This window comes from Vicugna pacos, chromosome 19, assembly GCF_048564905.1.
Source record: "Vicugna pacos chromosome 19, VicPac4, whole genome shotgun sequence".
Lineage (NCBI taxonomy): Eukaryota > Metazoa > Chordata > Mammalia > Artiodactyla > Camelidae > Vicugna > Vicugna pacos.
In genome coordinates, this window is record NC_133005.1 from 18758083 (window position 1) to 18771866 (window position 13784).

Sequence of the window (13784 nt, forward strand, 5' to 3'; positions counted from 1 at the left end):
GCTAGGCTCTGGATTTAGTCAAACTGGCCACTGTCACTACTTATGTCTAATTACAACCACCTGTGAGAATTTTGTGTCAAAAAGAAAGAACGAAAGCTAACGTTCGTAACGATTACGGGATCTACTCTCAAAGCTCATTTTTTGTTTTAGGCCTGATAATGAGACTTTCCAAACACCTCTCACATTTTAAAAATTGATTTCCTTTGGATTTTGGCTGAAAGTGTTCATGTGTTTTATCTATCTATCTATCTATCTATCTATCTACAGAAATATAAATATGTATATATTTAGAGAGTGTCCTCTTAAAGAGAAATGTCACACCTCTTTCAAGAAAAAGTGTACAACACTGAAATCCAATTTGGGGTGAAGAAGTATGGCTTGATTGGCTCTCTGTCCTTTAGAATGACGTGGCACCCTAAAGAGACAGCTGAGCTGACACCCGGTCAAAGAAACAGCAAAACAAGTGTTCATTCTCTTCCTACCCATTTTCCTTCCAATCACATTTTCAACATTTTCTTAAGGAGAATTCTTTCCAGCTTTAAACTGACTGACTTTGGGTCTTATCACAACAGTATAAACAGTTTTGGAAAATTTGAGGGGAGGAAAAAAATAAAAAAGTCATGTCGAGCCAGGATGGAATTATGAAAGCAGAAAGGGGGAGGAAAAAAGCTTGTGTTTTTTTCCATTTTCTGTCATCAGCTGTAAAATGTCAAATCCTTCAAATGCCTGGTTCTGAATATGAAAAAGTCAACTTTGGGAAAACAAACGAAGCCCTCTGTGAATGAAAAAAAAAATGCCACTTGTTATAAATAGTATAAACACTTATAACTGGACTTTTTGTTATAATGCTATGGCATAAAAGAAGTCGTTACCTTGTCTTTTTTAAAAAGCACATAATTGATGTAAAAAAATCCATGAATTTAAAATTCAAGACCAAGTTCCATGAAATAAATGTAATCAAACCTTCCATATATCCTAATTTTTCCTTCTCTTCTTCTTACAAAGTGAACCATATTAAATGTCTAAACTGAAAAAAATGCAATCTTCACAAAAGAAAAATGCAATCCAAGCCTCTCATCCTCCCCTCCAAATAAAAAGCATATCTATTAGATAAACATCAAGGTCCTTCAAGGAACAGCACAGGGAACGTATTCAGCATCTTGAAATAGCCTATAATGAAAAAGAATATGAAAAGGCGTGTGTACATATATGTATATGTGTATATATACATATATATATATAAAACTGAATCACTATACTGTACACCAGAAACTAACAGAGCATTGTAAACTGAATCTACTTCAATTTTTTAAAAAGCATATTTATTATAACAATAGGAAACCCACTCAGTCAGCATGAAGAAATTTACTTTGGATAACCTCCCTCAGAGACAATGGCCAAATTGTCACCAGTCATCAGGGAAGTGAGTAGGCATCCTCAAATGTCTTTCTTTCACCCTCAACTTCTCAAGGTCCTTGACTTCTCTTTATAATTAATTACTCCATCAACCTTGAATTCCGTGCTTTCTAATTAGTGGCCACAAGGAGGGAACTGAGTCTTTTTTGCCTCCTGACTAAGACCCAGAAGCAGAAGGTGGTAGGTGCTGCTGGCGCTGGGGTCTTGCACACTCTGGTTATAAAAATGCAGGTGAAACTTTGGCGGTGGATTATAACTACTTTCTTTATGTATAGGAAATTGCCAACATCCCTGATATCTGGTTTCCCTTCAAGGCTGTGGGAGCTCTTTTTAGGACAGGGAGTGAGGACTTCAATGAGCATTAAACTGGGAGATAGGTTTAGGTTGGAATCTTGCCTCTGCTTTTAACCAGCTGAGAAGCTGATCAGTCAGGTTTCCTACCCTTCCTGGATGCAGTCCACTCATCCGAAGAATGAGTTTGATCATTCCCAATTCAAAGAGCTATGCAGATTAAACAGGAACATGAATGCAAAAACATACACATACATTGTCAAAAGCTACACAGATATAAGGCATTGTCTAATATGGGGTCTCAGATGTCCCCTTGTGTCTAACTTCTCTCACTACATACAAACCCAACAGAAGAGGATAGAGAAAGTGTCTATATGTACCTGGTACCTGGGTCCCTTCTCCTCATTTGTATGATACCATTTGCTTTGTTTATTCTTACAGCCCCCCTCTAAGTTGGATGAGTGGTCTTTCCCCACCACTTTATATGTGAGAAATAACCCTCTCTAGCTCATTCCTGAAGACACAGCAACCATAACATTTCTTGCCTTCAAGTTCACTGTTAAGTACTATATCCCAGCTCATCAATATATTTCATTACTTTCCTTTGGAATTCCTTTGTGTTTCTATTCTCTTTCTTTATACTTTCGGGTACATAAAATACATACTTGTTCTTTCTTGGAAAATCTTTCCTTATACATATCCATCTGTTTCTTTTATTTGAATTTGTAGTCATTAAATAAACTGACAAACATATAAGGCTCCCTCAAATTTTGCATGATGTCAGAAAAAACTTTTGTCAATAGCTTAATAAAGATTGGTTGAAAAATGTATACCCCGGATCTTAAGAAAGCATCTATTTTGTTCTAAGTGCATCTCCTTACTGACTCATTTATGAATAATCTCCAGCTAACCCATGTTGAACTAAAGCCTGTGAAAGAGACAACAGAAGGTCTCACCTTCAAGGTGCATATAATCAAGTTGGGAGACTGCAAGGGTGATTTTGGGACCATGAAACTCGTGTTTTGGTAACTTCCTGCCAGCTCTGTTTTCATAAGTAGCATCCATTCCTACAAACTCACATGGCTGTGTGTGATAAAAATGGATGGCTGACATCCCAGACGATAGCCCAGCGACACCGAACAGTGGAATTCTTAAAGTCCACTTTTAAACAAAACTTGCACCTTAAAGAGATGTGAGATGCCATATTTAAAAAAAAAAGCAGTTTCCATCAAATATCACCAAATTATAGAAGAGTCTTGTGAGTGGGCAGAACTGGAGGGATGGAAGAGAGATGGGGGGATTAACCTAACATTCTGTCGGATGCTGGCCATACCCAGATGTGCTTCTTAGCTGCTTTGGAGGTCGTGAACATTCCCTTTCCTTGGTTCTTTCATCAGTTTGGGACTCTTGAAGTGTCCCTGCATAAGATACTTGTTCAGGTTTTTATATCTGCTTACCTATTTCATTACCTTTTTATATTGCATGTGAAGCTGGATCTGTTTGCAGTAGAACAAAGCTAATTACAACTTTCATGGTCTAAATATAGCGTAATGACAGAGTGCCAGTCAAGGGCAGCACTGAACTGAGAAACCTTTTGGCAGGCTGAGACCGAGGTTATTCAGTTTCATGGGGACAGCTCCAGGGGATGACTGACTGCAGGGCTGCGAGTTCCCCAGAAGCTGCGAGCAGGGCACTGAGCAACCAGCTTGGCTTTGGGAGGAAAGTCAGTCTCGTGTCCACTTTGTTTACTGTATGTTGGCCCCTATGTTTAGAGAATAAATTGCAAATGTACAATAAACTGATCATTTGATATAGAGGGTCAAGGTCAATTTCAGGGATTAAGAAACTCCAGACGGAGATGAAAAATTGACAGAACCAAGGCATCCGGAAGAGAATATTCCTGGGAACGCCGTTGGAAACCGTCTCCCAAACGGCGTAAGGGATGTGACTTCCACCAGCGAATAATTTGTCATTGGGTTTAGTCATTAAAGGCACCCCCCTTTCCAAACGCCTTCCCTGGGTGACTGCTCTTAGTCATTCGGGTACTGGGGTGCCTTTTCTTACCATCGCCACATTCAGTTCCACGGGTATACGTGGATCACTCGTTTCTAGGGCACAAGCATCTCCCTCACGTGTGGGAGTTCCTATGGTAAAGATGCACATACAGTAGTTGGTGGCCCTGATCCTGTTACAGTCTTTACGTCACGTACAGACCCTCAAGACTCGTCTGCCATCAGCACCTTCGTTCCGTAGAAGACGTCAGACTTGAGCGGCTTTGGTTGGCTCACGTCCTCCGCGATGTTCATTCTGCTGTTTGACTCTCCTGGAATTCCTTAGTCATGCTTTGTGTTAATGCTTGTTAATAGCACTTAATGAGAACCTTGCACAGTCTCTTAAGTGAACAGAGGAGAACAAAGGACATGGCCAGTGCTGTCACCAGACTGCCACCTCCTACCCCAGGGATAAAGCCGATTCTTAGGCTTTGAACTCAAGGCAAAGCATGTGCAATTTCTTACGAACCACTTTGCCTTCCTTTGTTAAAAAAAAAACTTGAAGAGGCCTGGCCTACCACCCACAGAATGGGAAAAAGGTATAAAAATTTTAAAAAGAGAAGTTAGTTATAGGCATTTTTATTTTACTAGATCCATGAACCCCCCTCCCATCAAGCCACCAGGCTGTCTGAGGAAACTAACACAGCTCAGGTCTAGAAGGAGAGGAGGGCCATTTGTGACGACATCAGAGCCTCACCGTGAATCTGCCTTGAAACTTACAATGATTTTTTTTTTCTCAAGGGTGAAATTAGTTTCCATTGCTTATATGTAAAGATCAGCTCTAGTAAATGAATGTTTAAATATGTTGTTAAGTGTAAGCATAATCAAAAAGGACTAAGGATGTTTCACAGTAATACTATCTGAAACTTTCTCATGGTTTTTATGCTGTGGGAGTGTGTTTTTTTTGCTAGAATGATGAATCCTATGAAATTTCCTACATCATCCTAGAAAATTTCATTCATTTAATGATGCTGTTATATTCCATGAAGTTTTCACAAGCAGTCTTTCCTAAACCATTTTATGGGCTGTTTGTCTTAACTGAGGGTTTAACCGAGGTGTAAGAGCTCTGTCTTCCAGGTTCCCTCCTCACCTTCTCTGTGCCCTTGGGTCTTACTACTAGTTTTCTGCTTACTGACACTTCTACAGGGGACAGGGCGGACGAAAAAAAAGGCATGAACCCTCATCAGTCAAACTGCCTCCTCTACAGCAGTTAAGGGGGAGCGGGGAGGGAAAGAGGGGGAAGTGAAACTCTTGGCTTGAAAAAATGTTTGGGCATAATTTGGTGATTCCACCAACAGCTCCTCCATTTACCATGCATGGTTATAACCTAAATTCCCTTATTTTCTGCCATGTAAGTGTCCTCGTCTTCGTTTTGTGTGGTTCATTTACTTTGACAACTTTGCAACAAAACATTCCAATATCAACTTTTCAGCTACTGAGGAAAGCAGCCAAAGCAAAAGATAAGCCTTTAGGACCACTGTCACCTTGTGAATGTGGAAAGTGTGAAACACGACTGTTCCGACAGCTGTAAAGTTGTTCCATAATGAAAATAGGGGACCTGTAATTTAGTTTTATATTTTTCACATTAACAATAGCATAAGTGGCTAAAAATACAGTTGAAGTCATCCAAGTAGCACTTCTCAATATTATGTCTGGGTTAAAAAAAAATTAGGTTTATGTTTGGCCATGTAAATGTGAACAGCCATATAATAACTTCTTTTCACACCCCATCCCGTATTTGTAACACAGGCACAGACAGAGCTGATGAAATCAAGATTTCCTAGGAAACCATTTGAATAATGCAGGGACCATAATGCAACAAAAATCTCTGCTTTTCTCAGAAACAACACTGTTAGGTGCAGAACAAGACTTTTATTTCTCTGTAATTGATCTGTGTTGTATGTTTGAACTTTTATGAAAGTATAAACACAGGTAAAGAAAGGCGTCTACATCATAAGTGAGCAGCTGGATGGATTTGCACAAACTGAACACTCCTCCAGAACCAGCTCCAAAAAATGGAACTTGGGTGGTTCCAGAATCTTCATCAGGGTCCCTTCAATTTACCTCCATCCCAAAGCACCAGAGGTAATCCTCTCTCACACTGATAGGTTTTGTTCGTTTTTTTAACTTTTGATGAATTCATCAAGAGTAGCCAATTTTAACAGTCAGCTCATGTGTTTCAGTGGTCTTGCCATGTCCTTCATGGAAAAGTCTGAGGTGGAAACAGAACACGTTACACAATTTACATACGTAAAAGAGAAGCTAAAACTTTGATCTGAATAAAACTGAAAAAACCACAGAGTATTTGTTGCTGAATGAGAGCCTGGACCTTCTTCTGTCCCTGACAAGATCCTGGGGTATAGATAACACCCAAAGGAATAATAGTTATAAACAATTGTTGATATTCTCTGTGTGAGACGCTATTCTAAGTATCAGTGGAACATGAGATATTAAGTCACAATAACCCTATCAGGTGGGAATCTATTTCACACAGAAAACAAAGTGGGAGCATCACACAGCTGGGAAGTGGTGGAGAAAACTGTGGGCTTGAAGCCCTGCATGTTCATCCACTAACTGGAAACTGCTTCCACGGTACGAGCATCTTTCCCTTCGTACAGGCTCTACTTACAACACAACGACTGAGGGCTCATAGACTTGTGAGTACACCTGTTAGGATCCTTAAGCAGAAACTGAGCGTCCTTTTTTAAGTATGGAATGCCAGGGAGATGGAGAAAAACTGGCACCAATTGTGGAAGGTTTAAAGCCTTGGCAACCTGGAATCTTTAATTAACCAGAAGGGGGCAGTCTCATTAAAAAAAAGAAGAGTTGCATGCTAGAGTAAATCAGATGAAAGCCAGGAATAAATAGAATTACACATATTTCTAGACCAGTGGCTCCCAACTGGAGGTGAGTTTTGCCCCCAGGAGACATTTTGCAGTTTCTGGAGACATTTTTAGTTTTCGCAATGGTGGGAGGTGGGGAGTAGCAGAGGGGGGTGATGGGGAGTAGGGGAGGGGGTGGGGAAATGGAGGTAGAGGAGGTTGGCAGAGGGAAGATCAGGTGGAATGAGAAGTTGGTGACTTGCTACTGGCATCTCGTAGGTAGAGGTCAGGGGTGCTGTTAACCATCCCATGATGGGATCATCCCACAGGACGGCTCCCCCTCAACAAAGAGTCATGTAGCCTCAAAAGCTAATAGCTCGGAGGTGGAGAAGCTGGCTCTCAGTAATGGCTTAGAATTAGTCTTCTTGATTTTTGGAATAGTCTTTTATGCAGAAGAGAAGAAAGAGGAGGAAATTCACAGGAGTCAGCGCTGAGCATGGGCTCACTGAGTGTTGTGCTGGAAATGAGCTTAGAATCCCGTTGGGCCTCCTGTTTTCATGTGGGAGATATGATAAGTGATAACGCACGTCATGCAGTTTTTGTTTAGAATAAATACATGGAACACCAAGCACTGGGCAGCTACCTGTCACAATCCGATGTGCTGAGTACTTATAAGTCTGCACTATCAGGTCCTCATTTCTTAAAGGTTTATGACCTGTGGATAAAATATTTTTGACTTATTTTAACAATTTGACACAAAAATACAGAACAGTTACTCAAGTGAATTTTGGAAAAGATAATTTAATTTATGTGAATTTTTTTGTGTGTGCTGAGCCATCAAGTTATTTTTGTGGTAAGAGAAAAATGTGGTAGACCCCTATATCATAGGCTAAATAATACAAAACCATCGACTAGCTAAATCCTAACTAGAGCTTTCTCAAACTTTGAAATGCATGGGACTCGTGTTTGGATTTTGTTAAGGGGCAGATTCTGATTGAGCTGGCCTGATGCACAACCTGAGATTCTGCATTTGTGACAACCTTCTAGGGGATGCTCTGCTGCCGCTGGGTCTTGGACCACACTTTGAATAGCAGGTATCTGAGCACAAGAATTGTTCAAGTACAGAGATAAATGGGAGGTGCTCTTGGACATACACACAGAATCTATAACACTCGTCACTTACCTCACGTAACAGTCGATGAAACACAAATGCTAGGCTCCCTCTGGGCAATGATGTTCAAACTTTCTAAACTTGTATTGAAACAATTAAGAAAATAACTTCAGAATCTTTTAGTGGGAGTAGGGAAACTGAAAAGGAGAAGGGCAGACATTAAATCCAAGATTCTTTGGATACAGCTGACTGTAAGCCCAGGACACTGTACTCTCTTGTCGCAAACTTAGCCAAGGATCGCAATGCGGTCTTTGTTAAGTAGCTGAACATCGGTACTTAAAGCTCCAGACAAGAGGAAGCCCAGAGCTCTGTAATGAAAACATTCTGTGGCTGCTCAGGCCCCTAAGCTCTGCAAAGAATGGATTACTGTCAAGGGATGTGTCAGAGGGTTTATGTTAAAGGCAATGGAATTACTGTACTTAATAAAGTCCCAAAGGGCGAGAGGCTGACTTCTTAAAATGACTGGGAAGACGTTGATGCTTCATAAGAAAGACAGAAGGGGAGGTGGAAAGGCCAGAGGCCTCTATAAACCTCCTGCACTGTCACCTGCCGAAGTCCCAAACACGGGGTCCATGAACAGCCCTCAGGGATCTGGAGTCCTTTAACTGGCGCATGCACAGAGTGTGTGCGCAGGCACGCGCACACACACACACACACACACACAAACACACACACACACACACACAGAGTTGGTCTGCTCATTTCCTGCTTTTCTTCTTCCTTTGTAAATTCTGTGTTTCTATCTATTAACAAAAAATCAATGACACCCTGGCTCCTATGGCATTCCCCCTCCCCCCAGGACATAGGTAACTGCAAAACCTCTGTTCTCAGGATTCTCCAGGATTCTGCCCAATGGTTCAAAACTTCTCCAAATAGTAATCAGATCAGACCACTTGGAGACACCACCAGCTCATTCTTCTGGAAGCTTGGACCTTGTGATATCATTTGCTGAGTAAGGCTAGATTAAAGAGGAAAGACAAGGTCAACATGAAAGGACCAAATTCATGAGTGGGACATGATATGGAACTTAACACATGCCTTCATCTTCCATCCTCCATCCTTGCCCTCCCATTCCTGTGCCTCATGAAAACAGGTATTTTTTTCTTTATTTGAAAGGGAATTGTTTAAGTACTTTTCATATTATCAGTATTTTACTAGGAACTTGAATCAAACACGATACTTAATCTAAATATATTTAATATTTATCATCTATTCCCACAAATGCAAATAGTGGTTGCCTCTGAATACTGACCCTTGGGGAAAAAAAAGCCATGTATGCATTTTGTGCATAAAAATAGTATAACCCAAGAAAAATCTGTCATAATATGAAATACAGCACACGTGGAATGCATTTCCCATTGAAGACAATATTTCTTTCTTACACAAATGTTTCACTTGCCACTGAAGTAAACGGAAGTTCATGAAGGTTGGCCAAACAAAGGGGCCCATTTTTTAACACTGTATAGAACAAAGTGTATCCTACTGCCAATTACCCTGAACTGCAAAAGGCTACCACAGCTCAGGGACACAGCCAAGGGTCACAAGTGGTATATGGGCTCCCCCAAGGAACAAAAAGCATGAAGTGACCGTGACACTGAAAATATGCTTTTCCCAGTATATAAAACAAAGGGCATATGAGTACAAATTCAGAGGTAGAGTGAGGGAAGGAGGAAGAGAGGGAGAGATAAAGAGAGATTATGATGAAAAATAAATTGCTTTAGGACCTTTTGCCTCATATTTAACCACAAAACAGCAATAAACTGATCATGAATCAAAATGTATTCAGAATGTCTAGGTTATGTTAGTACTAAGTTAATTCCAAGTTAAGCTCAACCCAACTGGTTTAATAGCCTACATGATTCCCAACAGCATTTTAGAAACTAAAAAAGTCAGTCTAGCTATTGTTTCACTTCAGGTGGAAGACAATCCCATTTATTATTTTAAAATTGAATTTTAATGACATGTGTTAGGGTCCGGTAGACTTATCTTTTAAGAAAATTTTCTAAACAATGAGCCACTTCCCTAGGTCTCAGAAACACTCACTGCTCGGTTAACAGAACATTCCAAAAGTTTATTTAATTAAAACCATCACATGTCACATATGGCACTGCAACTGTCCCATTTCAGAAGTAGGTGTACTCTCTAGGTAAGTCTTCAGCCTTTAAACAAAGCTGCTATCTCCCAATCTTATTCCTTCAAAAAGTCTTATTAAGTTTTTTTTGCAGTTGCAAGAAAAGCACAATGAATTACCATCTACCTTATGCCTAGAGTTGCAAATTGTTACTATTTTTCAAATTTGTTTTTACCTTTCTCTGCAGAGGCAGCTATAGACACGGATATGAGTATGGATACCAGGATGAACATGAGTACAAACTTATCATCAACGTGTGTGCAAATTTATCATATGCCTGCTCTTCTGTTTTGTGTGTTGAACCACTTGAGAGTGAGTTACATTCATCATGACTCTGTCTTTAAATACTTTAGCATGTGTTTTCTAAGAAAAAGGACATTTTCTTACACAATCATGATACAACAATCAAATATAAGAAACTTGGCATTGTTACAATACTATTATCTTATATACAGTCCAAATTCAGTTTCTGCCAATTGTACCAATATTGTCTTTTTTTGAAAGATGGTCTAGAATCCAGCCCACAATCATTCATTTCCACTCTCTCTCAATCTGCATTGCTCCTTACTTTTCCTTGTCTTTCATCAAGTTGATATTATGAAAGAGACATGCTAGTGGTTTCACAGAATAACTTTCAGTTTTGGCTTGTTTGCTAGTTTCCTTGTGATTATAGACAATACCATTTTCAAAGCTATGCATAACACTGTCTCACACAATACCATATTTCTCCAGGAGAATATTAGCATTTCCAAAGAATAATTTATTTATATAGAACATATATGAATATATATAACATTGCATGACACATACATTATAAAGTATGTTTAATATATGTTTGGTATACAACATTTGATATATAGTGTAACATATTATATATAATGTATAATAATATACTATGGATAATATGTGTAATATATGTAATGTAATATATTATATATAAGGTATAACAATATAGCATGCATAATATACATGTAACATAATATATGTGTAATGTAATATATATAAGGTATAACAATGTAACATGTGTAATAAATGTGTAATGTAACATATGTGTAATGTATTATAAAGTATAATATAATAATATAATATGTGTAATATATATAATGTATGTGTAATGTAATATATTATATATAAGGTATAATATAATAATATAGCATGCATAATACATGTAATATAATATATGTTGTCACCCTCAAGCCCAATAGTGCCCTGTTTTGTGAAGCAATAAACACCCCCACACATTCTCAAAGGACACTGGAGGCGGCCAGGCTCTACTCCCTAAATGAACAGCTGGGCAGACAGGTACAGACAGAATCTGATGTGGTAATTATTTTTCACAATTTACAGTATAAAAAGAACTTCATAAGTATCTGCATCTTAAAACTACTTTATATGACCTTTTCTTTCCATCCCAGTTTCCATTCAGTGAAAATAAACATTTTCTTATTTCCGCATATCTTGCAACTCAGCCCTGTTTTCCTTGTGACTCATTGGTCGGAATACTTCTATCGAATTAACATTTCAATTATGCTTTTTGACAGGATATTTAATCCAGAACTCTTCCACATGCATCAGCAGCTGTAGTTTAAGTCTGGATTTTGTCATCTGCTCTGGGAGTGAATCACTGGATGCAATTCCCTGAACATTGAAACAGGGAAAGAAGTAAAGAAAAGAAAAAAAAAAAAAAGGTGTCAGAGGGGCAATGGAGTGGTTTTGACTTTGAGCTCCATTCAAACAACTACAATTTGTGGAAAAATCATCTAACAAACTTCACAAAATTTGTAGGAGCCCAGAAGTTGGTCCAACACCCTTTTCTGGTCCACTGCCACTGGTAACAGAGTTTTTTTCTCTATTTAATAGATCTCTTAAATTCTGTTTTCATGTCTCCGGTCACCTCCAGCCATGCCAACACCATCTCAAGGCTGTGGTGTCTTGTGATCATCCAAGGTCCTATATATCCAAAGAAAATCATTCTGACCTACATACAAAACACTCTCCTGGAAGCAAAGTCTATCATATTTTGAGATTTCTATTTTAGCAACTCTTGGTGAATTGCATGAAACACATATATATACTAGCAGCCTTTTGAAATTGCAGCCTTCTTGACTTTCACAAGGAGAGAGTTTAGGCATGTTCAAGTCTAAGGACTAGATTTTTATTTATCAAATATAGTAACTTACTGATTCAATAGATATTCACTAGGCATATACTGTATGTTAGGCCATGTACATCACTGACTCCTGTAGCCACAGATACAGTAAATTTTGTGCTCTCAAGCAGCGTTCATTTTAGTACAATAAGCATTGAATTTCCTAGAAGATTATATTAATCATGTTGACTGTAGTAACAATAACCTTCAGAAGAGCCAACCAGTCACCAGAGTGACTAACCATGAAGAGTAATCAAAAGATAACACAAATTAATGTGAAAGTGATTTTTTGTAAATCTCCTACATAAAAGATAAAAAATGTACTTTAATAAGACTCTAAAAGTCTAGGAGCAAAACCAACTACATTTCCAACAAAGCCTGCCTAAATTAGCAAGGGTTTTAATGATGAAAAGAAAAAGGAGAGAGAACATATATTATGTCATGTGCTATAGGTTCTCTTACAGATATTTCAATCCTTATAAAATTGTGGGAGGTATAATTATTACCCGTGTATTAAGAATGAGGATGAAAGATTAGGGAACTTAGATATGCCTAAATTCCAGAACCAGCAAAGACGTGAGCCTGGGTTCACCCACAGGGGGCCTCGGGGACTCACCATATTAAACACGACAAGCCATCTCCACCAGACTTGTGGGTAGAGCACAGACATTTGGGGCCCGGTATGGAAAAACATGTGTAGTTGTAATAATAAAAACAATGATCACCATTACTATTAGTAGTAGTAGTACAATCAGCAAGCATTTAAAAATTGTTGCTCTATCTTCATTGATTTAGCCACTCATTCATTCACTCATTTAGCTAATAATACTGTATTGACATGTAATTGACACAGAGCCAGGCGCTGTGTACGAGTATGGCTCTATTATCTGCAACACACATATGCACCCTCACAACAGTCGCTGTGATCAAGATATAGAACACTTCTAGGCCCCCCAGTGTCCCTTCCCACTCAATCCCCACGTCACCGTCAGACTCAGGCGACCGCTGTTCTGTCTCCTGTAGATTTAACGTTGACCTTCTTTTCCGCTTCGAGGAGGTGAAATCCTGCAGGGCGCCAAGTTTCGCGACTGGCTTAGTTGTCACTCGACATTAATTTTTTTGAGATTTACTTATCCATGTTGTTCTGTCAGTTTGTCCTTCCTACTGCTCTGGTGCCTTCTACTGTAGGAAAATACCACAGTTTGACTTTCCAGTCTTCTGTGAATGGAGACTTGTCTATTGATGGGTGTTTGTTTTCTGTGTGACTCAGGCTGTGATGGACATTTCTGTACAAGTTGTGGGTGCAGGAACTCATGTCTTTTCAGTGTGTGTGTGTGTGTGTGTTTGTGTATATATATATACATATATATATATATATATCAGGAATGGTACTGCTGTGTCATAGGATGGGTATAATTACTATATTAATTTTTCAAAGGAGTTGTACCTTTTTATACTTGGATTATACTTAAATTTGGGCTGGAATCTATGAGTTACAGATACTCCACATTCTGAACCACGTTGGCCATTCGAGTGGGTGTGTGGTGACATCTCATTGTGTGATAATCCATCTTTGCTAAGGCACGTGTTGGAGTCTCACATGCTCTGAAGCTCAAAGACGATGTCCTTGCCTCATTTAATTACTCCTGGTCCATTTCACCCTCCAACTGCCTCGAGAGACAAATGTTACTGAGCCATTTTGCAGACAAGAAGAGTAAAAGCTATGATTGTACCTTCAACGAATAGCATCCGT

The 13784-nt window shown here is 39.0% G+C and overlaps 1 long non-coding RNA gene across 2 annotated transcripts; it reads right to left on the reverse strand.

The window, feature by feature from the left end:
* Positions 1–5692: 5692 nt before the first annotated feature.
* Positions 5693–8765, reverse strand: LOC140687391 (uncharacterized). Of its 2 annotated transcripts, XR_012061643.1 has the most exons (4): positions 8571–8765; positions 7764–7831; positions 7224–7295; positions 5693–5970 (listed from the first exon to the last, which is right to left on the reverse strand). It is a non-coding gene; the product is annotated as an uncharacterized lncRNA (long non-coding RNA). The 2 variants fall into 2 exon arrangements; XR_012061642.1 differs by lacking the exon at positions 8571–8765 and having other exon boundaries at positions 7764–7879.
* Positions 8766–13784: the final 5019 nt, after the last annotated feature.